Source organism: Mobula hypostoma, chromosome 12, assembly GCF_963921235.1.
Source record: "Mobula hypostoma chromosome 12, sMobHyp1.1, whole genome shotgun sequence".
NCBI lineage: Eukaryota > Metazoa > Chordata > Chondrichthyes > Myliobatiformes > Myliobatidae > Mobula > Mobula hypostoma.
Window position 1 is genome coordinate 101,342,025 of NC_086108.1, and position 20,064 is coordinate 101,362,088.

Below are 20,064 nucleotides of genomic sequence, written 5' to 3' on the forward strand. Positions count from 1 at the left end.
CTACTGTCCTCATTGATGGATAAATTTTGAACTAGCAGCTTTCATCCACCTTACTTATACTCTTAATGATTTTGAACGCTGCTATAATGTCTCCTCTCATTCTATGTCTACTTAGGCTAAAATAAATAAATTATTTATGAATAATTAATTAATGACCTGGATCTGGGCCATACCCTCCAAATATCTGGACCTGCCTCTCAGTTGTTTTGCACTACCTGACTTTCCATTTTTCTATTTTCTATTTATGATTTATAATTTAAATTTTTAATATTTACTATTGATTTGTAATCCAGGGAGCGGGAAGCGCAGAATCAAATATCGCTGTAATGATTGTACGTTCTAGTATCAATTGTTTGGCGACAATAAAGTATAAAATAAAGTAAGTATTTCAATCTTTCTTCATAGGTCATATTCTGCAGAGCTGGACAGAGTCTCGTCGCCTTTCTCTGGATACTCTCCAGTGCCTTCGAATCTCTCACAAAATATGGAGACCATGATTGTTGTTACATACCCTGTGGGTATCTTGTGACTGTCTTATGACAATGATGTAATGGTCTTGTGGCAGTCACATGATCTAATTTTCCTGCCAGTGTGAGGTCACGTGATGACATGTTCTCAACAGGTATATAAAGAGAAACCTTGTTGTGATGCAGTTACTTTTTAGTTTAGTTTTGTGTTAGTTCGTCAGTTACTCCGTTATGCTGTGTATTTGTCTCATGACGCAGTTTCGTTTTAAAACAGAGTTTTATTTTCTATTTTAAGGTGCAAAGATTGGTGCTGGCAGTTTCGCCAATCGCTGCCAGTTTTGTGTGTTGTATCTGCAATTTTTCCTTTACAATAGTATTGGAGAGTGAAGACCTTACAGAAGTACGGGAACCTGAAGGATTGAATAAAGTTGGAGTCGTTCGGCGGTTTTATAAAGGATCGACCTTATTGAGTCTTTGTTCAGAAATAGTGACATGCATCTGAGATAACTCCTGCAACAGCAGGGAAGTTTGTGCAGTGTTCACTCGCCAGAAAAAGGTCAGTTCCTTTAAGCGGTTTTATTTCCTTCGTCGTAAATCCTTTGGAGAATCAGCAGTAACGTCACGTCTTCGAAGAAATCCATTTCCAGAGAAGTTTCTCCTTACTTTACTTTATTGTCACCAGTCAATTGATACTAGAGCATACTATCATCACAGTGATATTTGTTTCTGCGCTTCGCGCTCCCTTGAGTACAAATCGATAGTAAATAGTAAAAATTTAAATTATAAATCATAAATAGAAAATAGAAAAAGGAAAGTAAGGTAGTGCAAAAAACCGAGAGGCAGGTCCGGATATTTGGAGGGTACGGCCCAGATCCGGGTCAGGATCCGTTCCGTAGTCTTATCACAGTTGGAGAGAAGCTGTTCCCAAATCTGTTATTGACTGTGTAAATCACTTGAACTTTCAAATTTACCACTTTAAGAACTGTGTTCCAGTTTACCACTTTAAGAACTGTTCCAGAGCTGTCGTATAGCAGTTAACTTCCAGTTAAGTTAGTTGCTTAAATATTTGTTCACTATTATTGAGCAGAGTTTAATAGATGTTTGTTTATAAAACCTGACTCAATTATATATTCATTGTTGCTGATTACGTAACATTGTACACAGTACTCATTGTGTCTGTCTTAAACTGTCTGGCATTGGGTGTATTTAAAGTGGAGGCTGAGGGTATTTAATTAGTAAAGGCATCAATGGTTATGGGGAAAAGGCAGGCGAAAGGAGTTGAGAGGGAAAATTAATCACCCATGATCAAATGGCAGAGCAGACTCGATGGGTGGGCCAAAGAGCCAAATTCTGCTCCTACATCTTATGGTCTTATCAGATTTCCCTAAATGTTCAGGAATATGTGTCAGGGAAAATTCTCTTTGACAAAACAAAAGATACTAAGTGGTGAATAAGGATGTTGCCTGGATTGGACTATAGTAGTTAAAAAGTAGAGTGGCACTGTTGCATAGCAGTTAGCATAACATTATTACAGTGCTAGTGACCCAGGTTCAGTTCCCAACACTGTCTTTAAAGAGTTTTCATATTCTCCCTGTGATCTTGTGGGTTTCCTCTGGGTGCTCTGGTTTCCTCCCACATTCTAAAGACATAAGGCTAAGTACGTTAATTGGTCAAATGTGTATAATTAAGTGGGGTGGGCTCATTAGCAGAAGGGCCTGTTACTCTGCCATATCTCTCAGTATCTAAAAATAAATAAATAGATAGATAGATAAATAAACAAACAAATAAATAAATAGGCCAAATAGACTTGGAGTGATAGAAGAAAAACATTAGAATTGTTTATTTTAGTCTTACATTTTACTATCCTTGATTATACATTAATGAAGATGATCTATTTTGGTTCCTCTCTGGATAAAATATACAATATCCATCTACCAATCATGTCTTTTTACTAATGTTGCAGTCTAAACAATTACCATTACTGCAATCCTTAACTATTCCTTTTAGCTCCTTTGAACTGGTTAACATCTTCTGCACCCTCTCCAAAGCCTTCAGATCCTTTCTTTGAAGCGGTGACCAGAAATGCACACAATATTCTCAATGTAACCTGACCAAGATTTTATATATTTACAACATGCCTTCCCAATTTGTATACTCAATACCCTAACTGATGAATGCAAACAAGAAAGCCAGCATGTTACAACCTTATTTACTTGTGTTGCCACATTCAAGACACTATGGACTGTACACTTTCAGCTTCCGTTTCGTTTTCCAAAGTACAAAACATTATACTAGTCCAGATTAAACTCTATAGGCAATCTCCCCACCTATATCTACAACTGATCTCAGTCCTCTGCTATTCTCTGACAACTTTCTTCATTATTCACAACACAATCAATTTTTACATTGTCTGCAAACTTATTAATTTATAAATTTATACATATTTGCATTTTTGTCCAAGTCATTTACATATATCACAAATGACAGAGGTCCCAGCACAGATCCTTGCAGAACACCACTAGTCAGTGAAACGTCTAGTCCATGTAGACAGAATTTATTGCCCTAACCTCATCAATCATCTTTGTCACTTCCTCAAAAAAACTTGTCTATCACTACCCTGAGTGTGCTATGGCCAAGCCAGTTTTGAATGCAAACTATAAATCTCTGTGAATTCCACGTGTCTTAATCTTGTGGATTAGTCCAACACGAGGAACTTTTGTCAAAAGCTTTTCTAAACTCCAAAGCAGCTCAAGCAAAATGCTGCTTTTTCCTGGGAACTTGCCCCCAGCGCTGTCAGTATTTTGTCTGTATCTTGCTTTGGATTTCCACATCTGCAGAATCTCTTGTGTTTATGATTTACTAACATCCATGTAAATAAACAACATTCACCGGCCTACCCTCATCAATCATCTTTGTCATCTCCTCAAAATCTTAGTTAAATTCATAAGACATGGCCTGTCCTGAACAAAGTCACGCAGATGTCCTAATAAATCCACATTTTTCCAAATACGAATGAATGTCATACCAAAGAATCCCCTCCAATAGCTTCCCCTATATTGATGTGAGACTCACCTGCCTATAATTTGCCTGCCAGATTACCAAATGGTATTCTTAAGCAAAAGAACAACAATGACTATTCTTCAATTTTCTGGGACCTCACATACAGCTAGAAAGTATGCAAAGATCTCCATTAAGGCCCCAGCAATCTCCTTTCTTGCTTCTGTCAGTAATCTAGGATAGAAATCATCCCTGGGGATCTATCTATCTTAATGTTCTTCAAGAGACATAACATCATGTGCTTCCTGATATCAACATGCTTTGGAATATTATCAAACCCTGCACCGATCTCCGTCTTCCATGTCCTTTTGCTAAATGGATACCAATGCAAAGTACTCAATTAGTATCCCCCCCCCAAACAAAAGATTCTCCTTGGTCCTTGAATAATCCTACAGTACCTTCTACCTAGTAACCCTCTCACTTTTACAGTGTGCATATACATCACAAACTTTCCTTCTGTTACATCAGGGACTAAATGTGTTGTAGGACACTGGTTTGCAATCATTAATAAGATTAATAAGGTAGGCATATATACAATCCAATAGAGAGCTCTGGTTATCTTGAACTCCACCGCTAGAGTAATTACAACCAAAACATGAGGTTCTGCTGATACTGCAAATCCAGAGTATCACACACAAAATGCTGGACAGGTGAAGGGTCTCTGCCTGAGACAATTTTTGTTCATAAAAAAAGCACCAATAAAATCTGGAATAAATTAGCCAGTGCCAGAAATACTCAGAAGGTCTGTCAGCATTGTAGAGAAAGACACCTGGTTAACAGTGAGATTATTTGGGAACTTACTGGGAACTGTTAACTATAAAACAAATTTTATGATGCAAAATTAGCTGGGGTGGGGGAGAATGGAGGGAAATGGAACAAAAAGGAAGCCAAAGCTAATGTAAAAGCAAAAGAGAGGGCATACAACAAAGCAAAAATTAGCGGGAGGATAGAGGATTGGGAAGCCTTTAAAAACCTACAGAGAGCATCTAAGGAGAGAAAAGATAAGATATGAAAGAAAGCTGGCAATCTATCAAAGTGGATAGTAGAAGTTTTTTTACAAGTATGTGAAAAGAAAGATTAGAGTGGATACAGGACTGGTGGAAAATTAGGCTAGAGAAATAATAACGGGAGAACTAAGTGAGTATTTTTCATCAGTTTTCACTATGGAAGACACTAGCAGTGTGCCACATGTTAAAGGGTGTGAAGGAAGAGAATTGAGTACAGTTACTATTACAAGAGAGAACTTGCTAAAAAAAAAAGCTAGAAGATCTAATCGCACGTAAGTCACCTGGACTAAGTGAACTACACCCCAGGGGTAGAGGTAGTGGAGGAATTAGTAATGATCTTTCAAGAATCATTGGACTCTGGCATGGTGCCAGAGGACAGGAGAATTGCAAATATCACTCCACTCTTTAAGAAAGGAGGTAGGCAACAGAAAGGAAATTATAGACCAGTTAGCCTGATCTCAGTGGTTGGGAAGATGTTGGAGCCAACTGTTAAGGATGAGGTGATGGAGTACTTGGTGACACACGACAAGATAGTACAAAGTCTTCAGGGAAAATCTTGCCTGACGAACCTGTTGGAATTCTTTCAGGAGATGCAAGTAGAATAGATGAATGGTTGCAGTGGATGTTGTACATTTGGACTCTCAGAAGGCTTTTGACAAGGTGCCACATATGAGGAAGCTTACCAAGATAAGAGCCCATGATATTCCAGGAAAGTTACTGGCATGATTAGAGCATTAGCTGATTGGTAGGAGGCAGCGAGTGGGAATAAAAGAATCCTATTATAGTTGGCTGCCAGTGACTAGTGGTGTTCCACAGGTCGGTGTTGGGACCACTTCTTTTTGTGCTGTATGATTTAGATGATGGAATAGATGGCCTTGCTGCCAAGTTTGCAGGTGATACGAAGATTGGTGGAGGGGCAGGTAATGTTAAGGAAACAGGAAGGCTGCAGAAGGACGGGCAAGAAAGTGGCAAATGAAATACAATGTTAGAAAATGCACGGTCATGCACTTTGGTAGTAGAAATAAGTATGCAGACCATTTCTAAATGGGGAGAAAATCCAAATATTTGAGATGCAAAGGGACTTGGGAATCTTTGTTCAGAACACCCTAAAGGTTAACTTGCAGGTTGAGTTGGTGCTGAGGAAGGCAAATGCAATATTCGCATTCATTTCAAGAGGCCTAGAATACAACAGTGGGATGTTATACTGAAACTTTATAAGGCACTAGTAAGGTCTCACCTTGCACATTGTGAACAGTTTTGGACTCCTCATCTGAGAAAAGATTTGCTGGCTTTGGAGAGGGTTTAGAGGAGGTTCACAAGGATGATTCTGGGAATGAAAGGGTCATCATAGGAGGAACATTTGATAGCTCTGGGTCTGCACACACTGGAATTTAGAAGTTTGAGGGGGATCTCATTGAAATCTTTCAAATTTTGAAAGGCCTAGACAGAGTAGATGTGGAAAGGATGTTTTCCATGTTGGGGAGTGTCTAGGACCCCCAACCTGGTATGGAAGTTGTCCTGTCCAAGTCTGGAAGAAGTTGCAGAAGATCATGAACACAGCCCTGCACATCACACAAACCAATCTTCACTTTACACCGCACGCTGTCGGAGCAGTGCTGCCAGGATAATCAAGGACACGACCCACCCAGCCAACACACTTTTCGTCCGTCTTCCCTCCGGGAGAAGGCTCAGGAGCTTGAAGACTCACACGGCCAGATTTGGGAAAAGCTTCTTTCCAACTGTGCTAAGACTGCTTAACGGATCCTGACCCGGATCTGGGCCGTACCCTCCAAATATCCGGACCTGCCTCTCGGTTTTTTTGCACTACCTTACTTCCCATTTTTCTATTTTCTATTTATGATCTATAATTTAAATTTTTAATATTTACTATCGATTTGTACTCCAAGGAGCGCGAAGCGCAGAATCAAATATCACTATGATGATTGTATGCTCTAGTATCAATTGTTTGGCAGCAATAAAGTAAAGTAAAAGAGGGCACAGCCTCAGGATAGAGAGGCATCCATTTAAAACAGAGATATGGAGAATTTTTTTTCAGCCAGGGGGTGATGAATTTGTGGAATTTATTACTACAGACAGCTGTGGAGGCCGGGTCATTTAAGGCAGAGATTGAAAGATTCTTGGTTGGATATAGCATCAAAGGCTAGAGAGAGATGGCCAGGGAGTGGGACAGAGGAGTTGAGAAAATGATCAGCCGTAATTGAATGCCAGAGCAGACTCGATGGGCCAAATGACCTAATTCTGCTCCTATGTGTTATAGTCTTATGGTGGTGAAATGGGAATATACTGGAGAAAGTATACAATGTGATAGAGGGGATGAAAGATTACATGAAAAAGTGAGGCTATTGAAAGAATGTAGTGCACGGATTAGTTAACAACAGTGGAATGAGTAAATTATGGAGCAGAATATTCCATTGTAAGATGCTGCTAATAGACAATCTTTCAAGTCATTAACCTGAAACACTCACTAGGGATAGGGTTCCTCTTGTACTCACCTACCACCCTACCAGCCTTCACCTCCAGCGCATAACTCTCCGTACCTTCCACCATCTCCAGTGGGATACCACCACTAATCGCTGGACTCAGTTGCAAAATCTCTTCTTCTAATGTTCTCAGTATTTGGTACTTAGTTTTTTTTTGTATTTGCGCATTTATTTTGATTTTTGCACATTGGCTTTTGTCCAACTTTGTTGTGTGTAGCCTTTCATTGATTCTATTCTGTTTCTTTGTATTTACTGTGAATACCCACAGGAAAATAAATCTCTATGAAAATAAATTTACTTTGAACATAGAACTTCTACTGGTGCCCCTTGTAAATGTACTCAGATTTTGGGAGGGCTTTGCTTGTGATGGACTGGGCTGTATCTACCACTTACTAGGGTCTTTACCATTCCTGAACACTGGTATATTCTATATCCCATTAATACTGCTAAACAACAAGAAGAATTGAAAAGGGAGATCAACAGTGCTGACATAACCCAAAGGTAAGGCAAATTTTTCATCTGGCAAGTCCAGGCCAGAACAAAACTCTTTGACTGGAAAGCCTTGGAGCTCAATCTGGAGAGAATAGGAAAGACTGAAACATCTTTGCTATCCATCAAGAATACCTGTAGCCTGTCAAGTTCATCACCATTGGGCATGTGGTCCAATGGTGTTGGACATGAATTGGCTGAAGTAAATATGTAAATCCACCAGAGACAGAGCTTTTCCCAGGCAGCCCAATCGAATTAAGAGAAGAGGTTACACTTAGGCTGGGGTGAGAGATTTAAAAGGAGCATTCATGAGCTTTTGTCTTTTTCCGGCTGCCTAAATGAATCACAATTCATTAGCAAGTGTAAATAAAGATAAAATAGGGTCAAGTGGAGTGGTCATTGTTGGGACAATCTGTGTTAGAGTAGGGAGGCTTTGGCTCTATGAGCTTTGTTGAGAAGAGGCCTAGGCACGTTAAGTTTCTAGTAATCTTCTTCTTCATTCTTTATCTGTTGGTGCATTATTACTGCAATGAGAATGTCTCCAGAGGGTGTTGTGTGTTCTTAGTGTGAGGTGTGAGTATTCTGAAGACCTCCAACCTCCTGATAACCATATCTGCAACAGGTCCATTGAGTTGCAGCTCCTCAGAGAACATATTGAGGAACTGGAGATGCAGTGACTGGGTCTCTGTCACTACGTCTACTGCTCTGGCTCCATAGGGAAAGAGGGAGAAATGGACTGTAGTAGTGAAAGGGAATTCCATAGTTGGAGGAGTAGTCACAAGATTCTGTGGATATGAAGGAGACGCCTGGATGTTATGTTGCCTCCAAGGTAAACCTCAGAATTCTAATAGACAACAGTGAGCAGCCAGAAGTCTTGGTACATATTGGCACCAATGATATAGGTAGGAAAAGTGAGGATGCCCAGAAGGGAGAATTTAGGAAGCTAGGTAGAAAGCTGAAAAACAGAGCCTCCACAGTAGTAATCTCTGAATTACTGCCCATGTCATACACCATTGGGGTAAGAATAGAATGATTTGGCAGATGATTTCATGGCAGAGGAACTGGTGCAGGGGGTAGGAGTTCAAAAAGCCATTGCACAAGCATTCTACAAATTCTCCCTTTTGAGATCCTGTACCAAATTCATTTTCCCAATATACCTGCATATTGAAATACTGGATCGTAGAGATTTCTTCTGGGGAAAGTATGACCTGTACAAAAGGGATAGGCTGCACCTGAACCCAAGTGGGACAAATATCTTTGCGAGCAGTTTTGCTAAAGGTGTTGGGGAGGGCTTAAGCTAAATTGGCAGGGGGATGGTAACCAGACTGATAGAGCTGAGGACGGAGCAGATGGTATACAACTTGATGCAGTGTGGAGTGAGACTGTGAGGAAAGACAGGCAGATGATTGAGTAAAATTTCAGTCAAAGGGTGAATTCAAGTGAAACATGAAAAGGGGAATGAATACAGGACTGAAGGTGTTATATCTGAATGCATGCAGTATACAGAATCAGGTAGTTCTTGTAGTGCAGTTAGAGATGGGCAGATATGACATTGTGGGCTTCACTGAGTTGTGGCTGAAACAAGGTCATAGTTGACAGCTTAATATCCAAGGATACACATTTTTATAGCAAGGACAGGCAGGTAGGCAGAGGGGGTAGTGTGGCACTGTTGGAACAACAATGAAATTAAAACCTTAGAATGAGGATTAGAAGATGTAGGATCTCTGTGGGCAGAGTTACAAAACTGCAAAGATAAAAATACCCTGATGGGATTTATATACAAGCCTCAGAACAGTAGCCAGGGTGTGGGATACAAATTACACTGGAAGATAGAAATGATAATAGTCATGGGGGAATTTCAATATGCAGGTATATTGGGAAAATGAATTTGGTACTGGACCTCAAGAGGGAGAATTTGTAGAATGCCTGTGAGATGGCTTTTTAGATCAGCATGTGGTTAAACCACTGGGGGAAATGCAAATCTGGATTGGGTGCAAATCTGGATTGCAATGAACTGGAATTGATTAGAAAGTTTAAGGAAATAGAAACCTTGTTGGCAATCATCATGACAGTGGAGTAAAAGGAATTAGAGGCATGAGAGAGGAGCTGGACAAAGATGAATGGAAGGGGCAGTAGCAGAGATGACAGCAGAGCATTAATGGTTGGAGTTTTGGGGACTAATGTTGAAGGCACAGGACAGACACATCCTAAAGCTGAGGAAGTATTCTAAAGGCGGTGTGATGCAACTGTTAAACTCAAAAAATTCATAGAAACAAAAAAGAGGGCAAATAATAGAGCAAAACTTAGTGGGAAGTTAGAGGATTGGGAAGCTTTTCAGAAAACAACAGAAGGCACTAAAAAAGCCATAAGGTGGGAAAAGATAAAAATATGGTAAACTAGCTGATAATATCAAGGAGAATATCAATTTTTTTCAGAGATATAAAGAGTAAAAGAGGTGAGAGTAAATATCAGACAACTGGAAAATGACACTGGACAGGTAATAATGAAATGGCGGCTGAACTAAATAAGTATTTTTCATCCTTCATCACTGAAGGACAGTAGCAGTATGCTGGAAGTTCAGTATGTCAGGGGGCAGAAGTGAGAGCATTTGCTATTACTAGGGAGAAGGTGCTTGGAAAGATAAAAGGTCTGAAGGCGGATAAGTCATCTGCATCAGATGGACTATACACCAGGTTATGAAACAGGTAGCTGGGAGATTGTGGAAGAATTGATAATATCTTTCAAGTATCACTAGATTCTGACATAGTTCCAGAGGACAGGGAAATTGCAAATGACATTCCAGTTTTCAAGAAGGGAGGGAGGCAAAAGAAAAGAAATTATAGGCCAGTTAGGCTGATCTCAGTGGTTGGGAAAATGGTGGAGTCGATTGTTAAAGCTGACGTCTCAGTGTACTTGGAGGCACATGATAAAACTGTCCCAAAGTCAGCATGATTTCCTCAAGGGAAAATCTTACCTGATAAGTGTGTTGGAATTCTTTGATGAAATAATAAGCAAGATAGACAAAGGAGAATCAGATTCAGGTTTAATATCACCTGCATGTGACATGAAAATTGTTAACTTAGCAGCAGCAGTTCAATGCAATGCATAATCAAGTAGAGAGAGAAAAAAAAATACAAGATAAAATAAAACCATAATAATAAATAAACAAGTAAATCAATTACGTATATTGAATAGATTTTAAAAATGTGCAAAAACATAAATACTGTATATTTAAAAAAAAAGTGAGGGAGTGTCCAAAGCTTCAATGTCCATTTAGGAATCGGATGGGAAAGGGGAAGAAGCTGTTCCTGAATCGCTGAGTGTGTGCTTTCAGGCTTCTGTACTTCCTTCCTGATGGTAACAATGAGAAAATGGCATGCCCTGGGTGCTGAAGGTCCTTAATAACCAGTGCTGATTTTTACTTGGATTTTCAGAAGGCCTTTTACGGGGTGCTGCACATAAGGCTGCTAAAGAAAATAAGGGCCCATGGTATTACAGGAAACATATTAGCATTGATAAAACAGTGGCTGACTGGCAGGAGGCAAAGAGTGGGAATAAAGGGAACTGCTGGCGACAGGGGGTCTGCATTAGGACTGCTTCTTTTCACGTTATGTGTCAATGATTCATATGACAGAATTGATGGCTTTGTAACCAAGTTAGAGAATAGCGGGGACCAAGCGTAGTGTATCTAAGTTTGTTGATAACACTGAATAGAGTGGAAAAGCAAATTGTGCAGAGGATGTGGAGAGACTACAGAGAGATATAGATAGGTTAAGTGAGTGGGTAATGGTCTAGCAGATGGAGTACGATGTTGGTAAATGCATTGGAAGGAAAAATGGAAGATCAGATTATTACTTAAATGGTAAAAGATTACAGCATGCTGCTGTGCAGAGGCACTTGGGAGTGCTTGTGCATGAATTGCAAAAGGTTGGTTTGCAGGTGCAGCAGGCTATCAAGAAGGCAAATGGAATGTTGGCCTGCATTGCTAGAGGGATTGAATTTAACAGCAGGGCAGTTGTGCTACAACTGTACCGGTAATGGTGAGGCTGCATCTGGAGTACTGTATGCAGTTCTGGTCTCCTTACTTGAGGAAGGATATACTGGCTTTGGAGGTGGTGCAGAGGAGGTTCACCAGGTTGATTCCCGAGATGAGGGGATTAGACTGAGGAGAGATTGAGTCACCTGGGACTGTACTCCCTGGAATTCAGAAGAATGAGAGGAGATCTTATAGAAACATAAAATAATGAAAGGGATAGGAGAAGATAGAGGCAGGAAAGTTGTTTCCACTGGTATGTGAGACTAGAACTAATGGCATAGCCTCAAGATTCGAGTGAGTAAATTTAGGTTGGAGATGAGAAAGAACTGCTTTTCCTGAAAAGGGGTGAATCTGTGGAATTCTCTGCCCAATGAAGCATTGGAGACAATGTCGGTAAATATATTTAAGAAAAGGTTGGATAGATTTTTGCATAGTAGCGGAATTAAGGGTTATGGGGAAAGATAGTAGTGGAGATGAGTCCATAGTCAGATCAGCCATGATCTTATTGAATGGTGGAGCAGGCTGGATGGACCAGATGACCTACTCCTGCTCCTATTTCTTACATTCTTAAGATATGATGATAGCTGGATAGGCAGGCAGTGTTGAGGAAGTAGAGAGGCTGCAGAAGGACTTAGACAGATGAGAACAATGAGCAAAGAAGTGGTAGATGGAGTACAGTGCCAGGAGGTCATGCACTATATCAGAAAGAACAAAAACATAGGTTAACTTGCAGATTAAGTCAGTGGTGAGGAAGACAAATGGAATACTAGCATTCATTTCAAGTGTATCAGAAGCTTTATAAGGCACTGGTGAGGCCTTACTTGCCGTATCGTGAGCAGTTTTGTGCCACTTATCTGAGAAGGGATGTGCTGACGTTGGAGAGGATTCAGAGGTGCTTCATGAGAACGAAGCTGGGAATGAAAGGACCATCTCATGAAGACCATTTGAAGGATCCTGGCCTTTACCTGCTGGCACTTAGAAGAAGAGGGAAGATCTCATTGAAACCAATTTAATGTTGAAAGGCCTGGAAAGAGTGGATGTGGTGATGATATTTCCTATAGTGGGGCAGCCTAGGACCAGAGTGCACTGCCTCAGAAAAGTAGGATATCCATTTAGAATAGAAATGAGGAGGCATTTCTTTAGCCAAAGGTTGGTGAATCCGTGGAGTTCACTGCCACAGGAGGCTGTGAAGGCCAGGTCATTGGGTGCATTTAATGCAGTGGGTGATGGGCTCTTGATTAGTCAGGGAGTGAAAAGTTATGAGGAGAAGGCAGGAGAATGGGGTTGAGAACCGAAAATGGATCAGCCATGATGAAATGGCGGAGTATACTTGATGGGCTAGTCTCCATAAAAGAGGGGTACCGTCTAGCAGATGGCTCATCGTGGGAGCAGTCATCAGAGTGGTAAGGCTTTGGCTCAACAGGGTCTTGGCGAAAACAGGTGGAGGCAAGGCAAATAGGTAAGTTTAACAGGTAGCCTCCAACCTGATGGCATGAACATTGACTTCTCTAACTTCCATTAATGCCCCACCTCCCCTTCGTACCCCATCTGTTATTTATTTATTTATTATTTTATTAATTTTTTTCTCTCTCCTTTTTCTCCCTCTGTCCCTCTCACTATACTCCTTGCCCATCCACTGGGCTTCCCCTCTTCCCCTTTCTTTCTCCCTAGGCCTCCCGTCCCGTGATCCTCTTCTTTCTCCAGCCTTGTATCCCTTTTGCCAATCAACTTTCCTGCTCTTACCTCGCCCTCCTGTCTTCTCCTATCATTTCAGATCTCCCCCTCCCCCTCCCACTTTCAAATCTCTTACTATCTCTTCTTTCAGTTAGTCCTGACGAAGGGTCTTGAGCTGAAATGTCGACTGTACCTCTTCCTATAGATGCTGCCTGGCCTGCTGGTTCACCAGCAATTTTTACGTATGTTGCTTGAAATTCCAGCATCTGCTGATTTCCTCATGTTTGCGTAGGTAAGTTTATTTCCTTATTTCTGATTTCTTTTTCCCAATTTAATTCTTGAGAGAATAGGGGTATATCTACAGAGCTAGAGTTCTGTTATCGGTGTCCAGGAGTCTAACAGCCTTCCTGATGGCCAAATATGCACTAGGTGCATCGAAACGCAGCTCCTTAGGGACCATGCTGAGGAACTGGAGCTGCAGCTGGATGACCTTCAGCTTGCTAGGGAGAGTGAAGAGGTGATAGACAGGAGCTACGGGGAGGTAGCCACCCCAGGCTTGCAGGAGACAGATAAATGGATGACTGTCAGGAGAGGGAAGGGAGATCATCATATAGTGGAAAGCACCCCTGTGGCCATGCCCCTCAACAATAAGTATTCCATTTTGAATACTGTTGCAGGGGACGACCTACCTGGGGGAAGCAACAGTGGCTGTGCTTCTGGCATTGAGTCTGGCCCTGTGGCTCAGAAGGGTAGAGAACGGAAGAGGATGACAGCAGTAATGGGGGATTCTATAGTTAGGGGGCCGATAGGAAATTCTGTGGACACGAGAAAGAAACATGGATGGTAGTTTGACTGTCTGGTGCCGGGGTCAGCGATGATTCTGGATGCGTCCACAATATCCTGAGAAAGGAAGCTGAGCAGCCAGAAGTCATGGTGCATCTTGGTATCAATCACATTGGCAGAAAAAGGGAGGTGGTATTAAAAACAGAATACAGGGAGTTAGGAAGGAAGCCGAGAAGCACCACCTCAAGGGTAGTAATCTCGGGATTGCTCCCTGTGCCACACAAAAGTGAGGATAGGAATAGAATGAGGTGGCAGATAAATACACGGCTGAAGAATTGGAGCAGAGGGCAGGGATTCAGATTTCTGGATAGATTGGGAACTCTTCTGGGGCAGGTGTGAACTATACAAGTTACACTTGAATCCAAGGGGGACCAATATTCTTGTGGGCAGGTTTATTAGCGGTGTTGGGAGTGATTTAAACTAATACGATGGGGGTGGGAACCAATATGACAGAGCTGAGAGTAATCCAGCAGGTTTACAAATAGATGATGGGTATAATGTGAATGTAAGGAAGGACAAGCCAATGATGGGGTACAAATGCAGACAAAGCAAAGAATTGAATTGTACCACAGAAGCAAATTTCAAAAGGGTGAAGAATGCAGGACTGAAGGTGCTTATAGCCTTTGGAATATGGTGGCCAAACTCATGGCGCAATGGTCGGTATAATGTTGTGGGCTTCACTGAGTCTTGGCTGAAAGAAGGCCATAGTTGGGAGCTTAACATCAAATGATATACCTTGTATTGAAAGGACAGACAGGTAGTGGTGTGGCTCTGTTGGTATAAGATGGAATTACATCTTTAGAAAGAGGTGACATAGGGTCAGAGAATGTTAAATCTTTGTGGGTGCAGTTAAGAAAATGCAAGGGTAAAAAAAATATTATTGGAATCATATGTAGGGAGCTGGAAAAGGCATGTAATAAGGGTAAAGACACAATTGTAATGGGCGACTTCAATATGCAAGAGTTTGGGAAAATCAGGTTGGTGTTACATTGCAAGAGAGGGAATTGTTGAATTCTTTTTAGAGCAGCTTGTGCTTGACCCTGGAGAGGAAAGGCTATCTTAGATGGGTGTTATGTAAAAAACCCAGATGTTATTAGGGTGCTTAATGTAAATGAACCCTTCGGAGACAGTGATCATATTATGATTAAATTCATAATATCCAGTACTAGAGGGCACAGCCTCAAAATTGTGGAGTGAACTTTTAGAAGAGAGGTGAGGAGAATTTTTTTTTTAGCCAGAGAGTGGTGAATCTGTGAAATGCTCTGTCACAGACTGGTGGAGGCCAAGTCAGTGGGTATATGCAAAGCAGAAGTTTCCTGTTTGGTCAGGGCATCAAAGAATATGGTGAGAAGGCAGGTGTATGGACTTGAGTGGGATCCAGGATCAGCTCTGATGGAATGGTGGGGTAGACTCGATGGGCTGAATAGCCTAATTCTGCTCCTATTAGTCATTGGCTGTGTGGGAGGTGCCAAAGAGTGGTTGTAGATGGTTGCATCTCTGACTGGAGGCCTGTGACGAGTGGTGTGCTGCTGGGTTTGTTGTTGTTTGTCATCTATATCAATGATCTGGATGACAATGTGGTTAAATAGATCAGTAAATTTGTGGATGACACCAAGATTAGAGGTGTAGTGGGACCTGGAGCAGTGGAAAAATGGGTTGAAAAATGGCAGATGAAATTTAATACAGACAAGTGCGAGGTGTGCATTTTGGAAGGACTAACCAAGGTAGTTCTCACTCTGTGAATGGTAGGGCACTGAGGAGTGTGGTAGAACAAAGGGATTTGTGAATAGGGGTCCATAATTCATTGAAAGTGGCATCAAAGTTAGATAAGGCCATAAAGAAAGCTTTTGGCATATTAACGCTCATAAATCAAAGTACTGAGCACAGGAGATGGGATGTTATGTTGAAGTTGGGTAAGACTTTGTTGAGGGCTAATTTGGAATATTGTGTGCGGTTTTGTTCACATAATTACAGAAAAGATATAAATTATGTTCAAAGGGTATGGAGAAAATGTACAACGATGTTGCTGGGTCTGGATTAAAAGGAAAGATTTAATGGGTTAGGACTTTATTCCTTGGAACAGAGAAAATTGAAAAAACGGTTTTGACAGAGTTATACAAAATTATGAGGTGTAGAGATAGGGTAACTGCAAGCAGCTTTTTCCACTGTGGTTATGTGGGACTACAACCAGAAGACATGGGTTAAGGGAGAAAGGTGAAAAGTTTCAGGGGAACATGAGGGGAAACCTCTTCACTCAAAGGGTCGTGAGAGTGTGAAATGAGCTGCCAGCACAAATAGTGCATGCAATTTTAAGAGAAGTTTCGACAGGTGCATAGATGGTAGGGGTATGGGGGTATGGTCCCGGTGCAGGTCAATGGGAGTTTAAATGGCAGCTTAAATGGTTTCAGAATCAGAATCAGGTTTATTATCACCAGCATGTGATGTGAAATTTGTTAACTTAGCAGCAGCAGTTCAATGCAATGCATAATCTAGCAGAGAGAAAAAATAATAATATTAAATTAAATAAAATAATATTGATAAAAAATAAAGCGGCCAGTGAGTGAGTGGGCCAGTGAAGGAGTGGGGCTTTGAGGCTTTGATTCGAGAGGTTATGATGAGAAGAGGCGGAGGACGAGTTTGTTTCCAGTTAGTCTTTACAATGCGTCCTACGACGGTGATGTGCCTCTCATGTGAGATGTGGCAGTCTTGGGGGAACTCCCCTCTCCTGCAGAGCCACACCTGCCAGAAGTGCATGAGGCTGGGCGATCTGGAAGACCGTGTAAGGAATCAGGAGCAGCAGCTGGATGACCTTCGACTCGTAAGGGAGAATGAGGCAGTCATCGATGAGAGCTACAGGGAGGTAGTCACATCTAGGCTGCCGGAAGCAGGTCGTTGGGTGACAATCAGAGGGGGGAAAGCGAAGGTGAGTAGAGGGGTAGTGCAGAGCACCCCTGTAGACATTCCAGTGAATAATAAGTATACCGTCCTGGATAACGTTGGCAGGGATGACTGACCAGGTGTGAGCCACGGTGGCAGGGCCTCCGGCACTGAGTCTGACCCTGTGGTGCAGAAGGGTGGGACAGAGAAGAGGAGAGCTTTCGTCATTGGACACTCTATAGTCAGGGGAGCAGACAGGAGATTTTGTGGCCGTGAGAAGGACACCCGCATGGTTTGTTGCCACCCGGGTGCCAGGGTCCAGGATGTCTCTGACCCGGTGCATGACATACTTTATACTTTATTGTCGCCAAACCATTGGTACTAGAACGTACAATCATCACAGTGATATTTGATTCTGCGCTTCACACTCCCTGCATTACAAATATTAAATATTAAAAATATTAAGATTAGTTAAAATTACTACATATTAAAAATCTAAATTATAAATTATAAATAGAAAATAGAAAAATGGGAAGTAAGTTAGTGCAAAAAAAAACCGAGAGGCAGGTCCGGATATTTGGAGGGTACGGCCCAGATCCGGGTCAGGATCCGTTCAGCAGTCTTATCACAGTTGGAAAGAAGCTGTTCCCAAATCTGGCCATACAAGTCTTCAAGCTCCTGAACCTTCTCCCGGAGGGAAGAGGGACGAAAAGTATGTTGGCTGGGTGGGTCGTGTCCTTGATTATCCTGGCAGCACTGCTCCGACAGCGTGCGGTGTAAAGTGAGTCCACGGACGGAAGATTGATTTGTGTGATGTGCTGCGCCACTTTCATGATCTTCTGCAGCTTCTTCCAGTCTTGGACAGGACAACTTCCATATCATGTTGTGATGCACCCTAGAAGAATGCTTTCTACGGTGCATCTATAAAAATTAGTGAGGATTTTAGGGGACAGGCCAAATTTCTTTTGTTTTCTCGGGAAGTAAAAGCACTGGTGGGCCTTCTTGGCAGTGAACTCTGCTTGGTTGGACCAAGTTAGGTCATTTGTGATATTGACCCTGAGGAACTTAAAGCTTTTGACCTGTTCCACTTGCATACCACCGATGTAAATTGGGTCATGCGATCCTGGTATGAGAGGGAAAGCAACCAGAAGTCGTGATACATGTTGGTACCAATGACATAGGCAGGAAGAGGGATGAGGTCCTGAAGTGTGAGTTTCAGGAACTAGGCAGAAGACTGCAGAACAGGACCTCAAGGGTGGCGTTCTCAGGATTGCTGTCAGTGCTACATGATAGTGATGGTAAGAATTGGAGGAGATGGCAGTTGAATGCGTGGCTGAGGAGTTGGTGCAGGGAGCAGGGTTTTAGATTTTTGGATCATTGAGATCTCTTCTGGGGAAGGTGGGACCTGTACAGATTGGATGGGTTGTACCTGAACTAGAGGGGGAGCAATATCCTTGCAGGTAAGTTCGTTGGCATGGTTTGGGAGGGTTTGAACTAATTTGCAAGGGGTATGGAAACCGGAGCGATAGAGCAGTGAAGGAAGTGCATGGAGTAAAGCCAAATCTAACATATAGAGAGGGATTGAGGAAAGAGAAGCAGAATAATTGGTGTTAAGGTAGTAAGGTAGAAGGGCTAAAGTGCGTGTACTTCAATGAAAGAAGCATCAGGAACAAAGGTGATGAACTGAGAGCTTGGATACATACATGGAATTATGATGTAGTGGCCATTACAGAGACTTGGTTGGCACCAGGGCAGGAATGGATTCTCAATATTCCTGGATTTCAGTGCTTTAAAAGGGATAGAGAGAGGGGGAAATGGGGAGGAGAGGTGGCATTACTGGTCAGGGATACTATTACGGCTACAGAAAGGGTGGGTAATGTAGCAGGATCATCTTTTGAGTCATTATGGGTGAAAGTCAGGAACAGGAAGGGAGCAGTTACTCTATTGGGGGTATTCTATAGCAGCAGATTGGGAGGCTGAATTTGGAAAGGTGCAAAAATAACAGGGTTGTTATCATGGGTGACTTTAACTTCCCTAATATTGATTGGCACCTGATTAGTTCCAAGGGTTTAGACGGGGAAGAGTTTGTTAAGTGTGTCCAGGACAGATTCCTGTCACAGTATGTTGACAGGCCGACTGGGGCAAGGTCATACTAGATCTAGTATTAGGTAACGAACCAGGTCAGGTCACAGATCTCTCAGTGGGTGAGCATCTGGGGGACAGTGACCACTGCTCCCTGGCCTTTAAAATTATAATGGAAAAGGATAGAATCAGAGAGGACAGGAAAGGTTTTAATTGGGGAAGGGCAAATTATGAGGCTATAAGGCTAGAACTTGCAGGTGTTTATTGGGATGATGTTTTTGCAGGGAAATGTACTGTGGCCATGTGGTCAATGTTTAGGGATCTCTTGCTGGATGTTAGGGATAAATTTGTCCCGGTGAGGAAGATAAAGAATGGTAGGGTGAAGGAACCATGGGTGACAAGTGAGGTGGAAAATCTAGTCAGGTGGAAGAAGGCAGCATACATGAGGTTTAGGAAACAAGGATCAGATGGGTCTATTGAGGAATATAGGGTAGCAAGAAAGGAGCTTAAGAAGGGGCTGAGAAGAGTAAGAAGGGGGCATGAGAAGGCCTTGGCGAGTAGGGTAAAGGAAAACCCCAAGGCATTCTTTAGTTAGGTGAAGAACAAAAGGATGATAGGAGTGAAGGTAGGACCGATTCGAGATAAAGGTGGGAAGATGTGCCTGGAGGCTGTGGAAGTGAGAGAGGCCCTCAATGAATACTTCTCTTCGGTATTCACCTGTGAGAGGGAACTTGATGATGGTGAGGACAATGAGTGAGGTTGACGTTCTGGAGCATGTTGATATTAAGGGAAAGGAGGTGTTGGAGTTGTTAAAATACATTAGGACGGATAAGTCCCTGGGGCCTGACGGAATATTCCCCAGGCTGCTCCACGAGGCAAGGGAAGAGATTGCTGAACCTCTGGCTAGGATCTTTATGTCCTCGTTTTCCATGGGATTGGAGGGAGGTGATTGTTGTCCCCTTGTTCAAAAACGGTAGTAGGGATAGTCCGGGTAATTACAGACCTGTGCACCTTAAGTCTGTGGTGGGAAA

At 42.1% G+C, this 20,064-nt stretch overlaps 1 protein-coding gene across 1 annotated transcript in view; it reads left to right on the forward strand.

Moving 5' to 3' along the window:
- Window positions 1–806: 806 nt before the first annotated feature.
- The window catches only part of LOC134355257 (calcium-activated chloride channel regulator 1-like), a 91,079-nt gene continuing 71,821 nt past the window's right edge, over window positions 807–20,064 (forward strand). The window contains exons 1-2 of the mRNA XM_063065054.1: window positions 807–1,023; window positions 13,383–13,523. The gene's annotated coding sequence lies outside the window, so the exon portion shown is untranslated. The remainder of the gene's footprint in view (window positions 1,024–13,382; window positions 13,524–20,064) is intronic.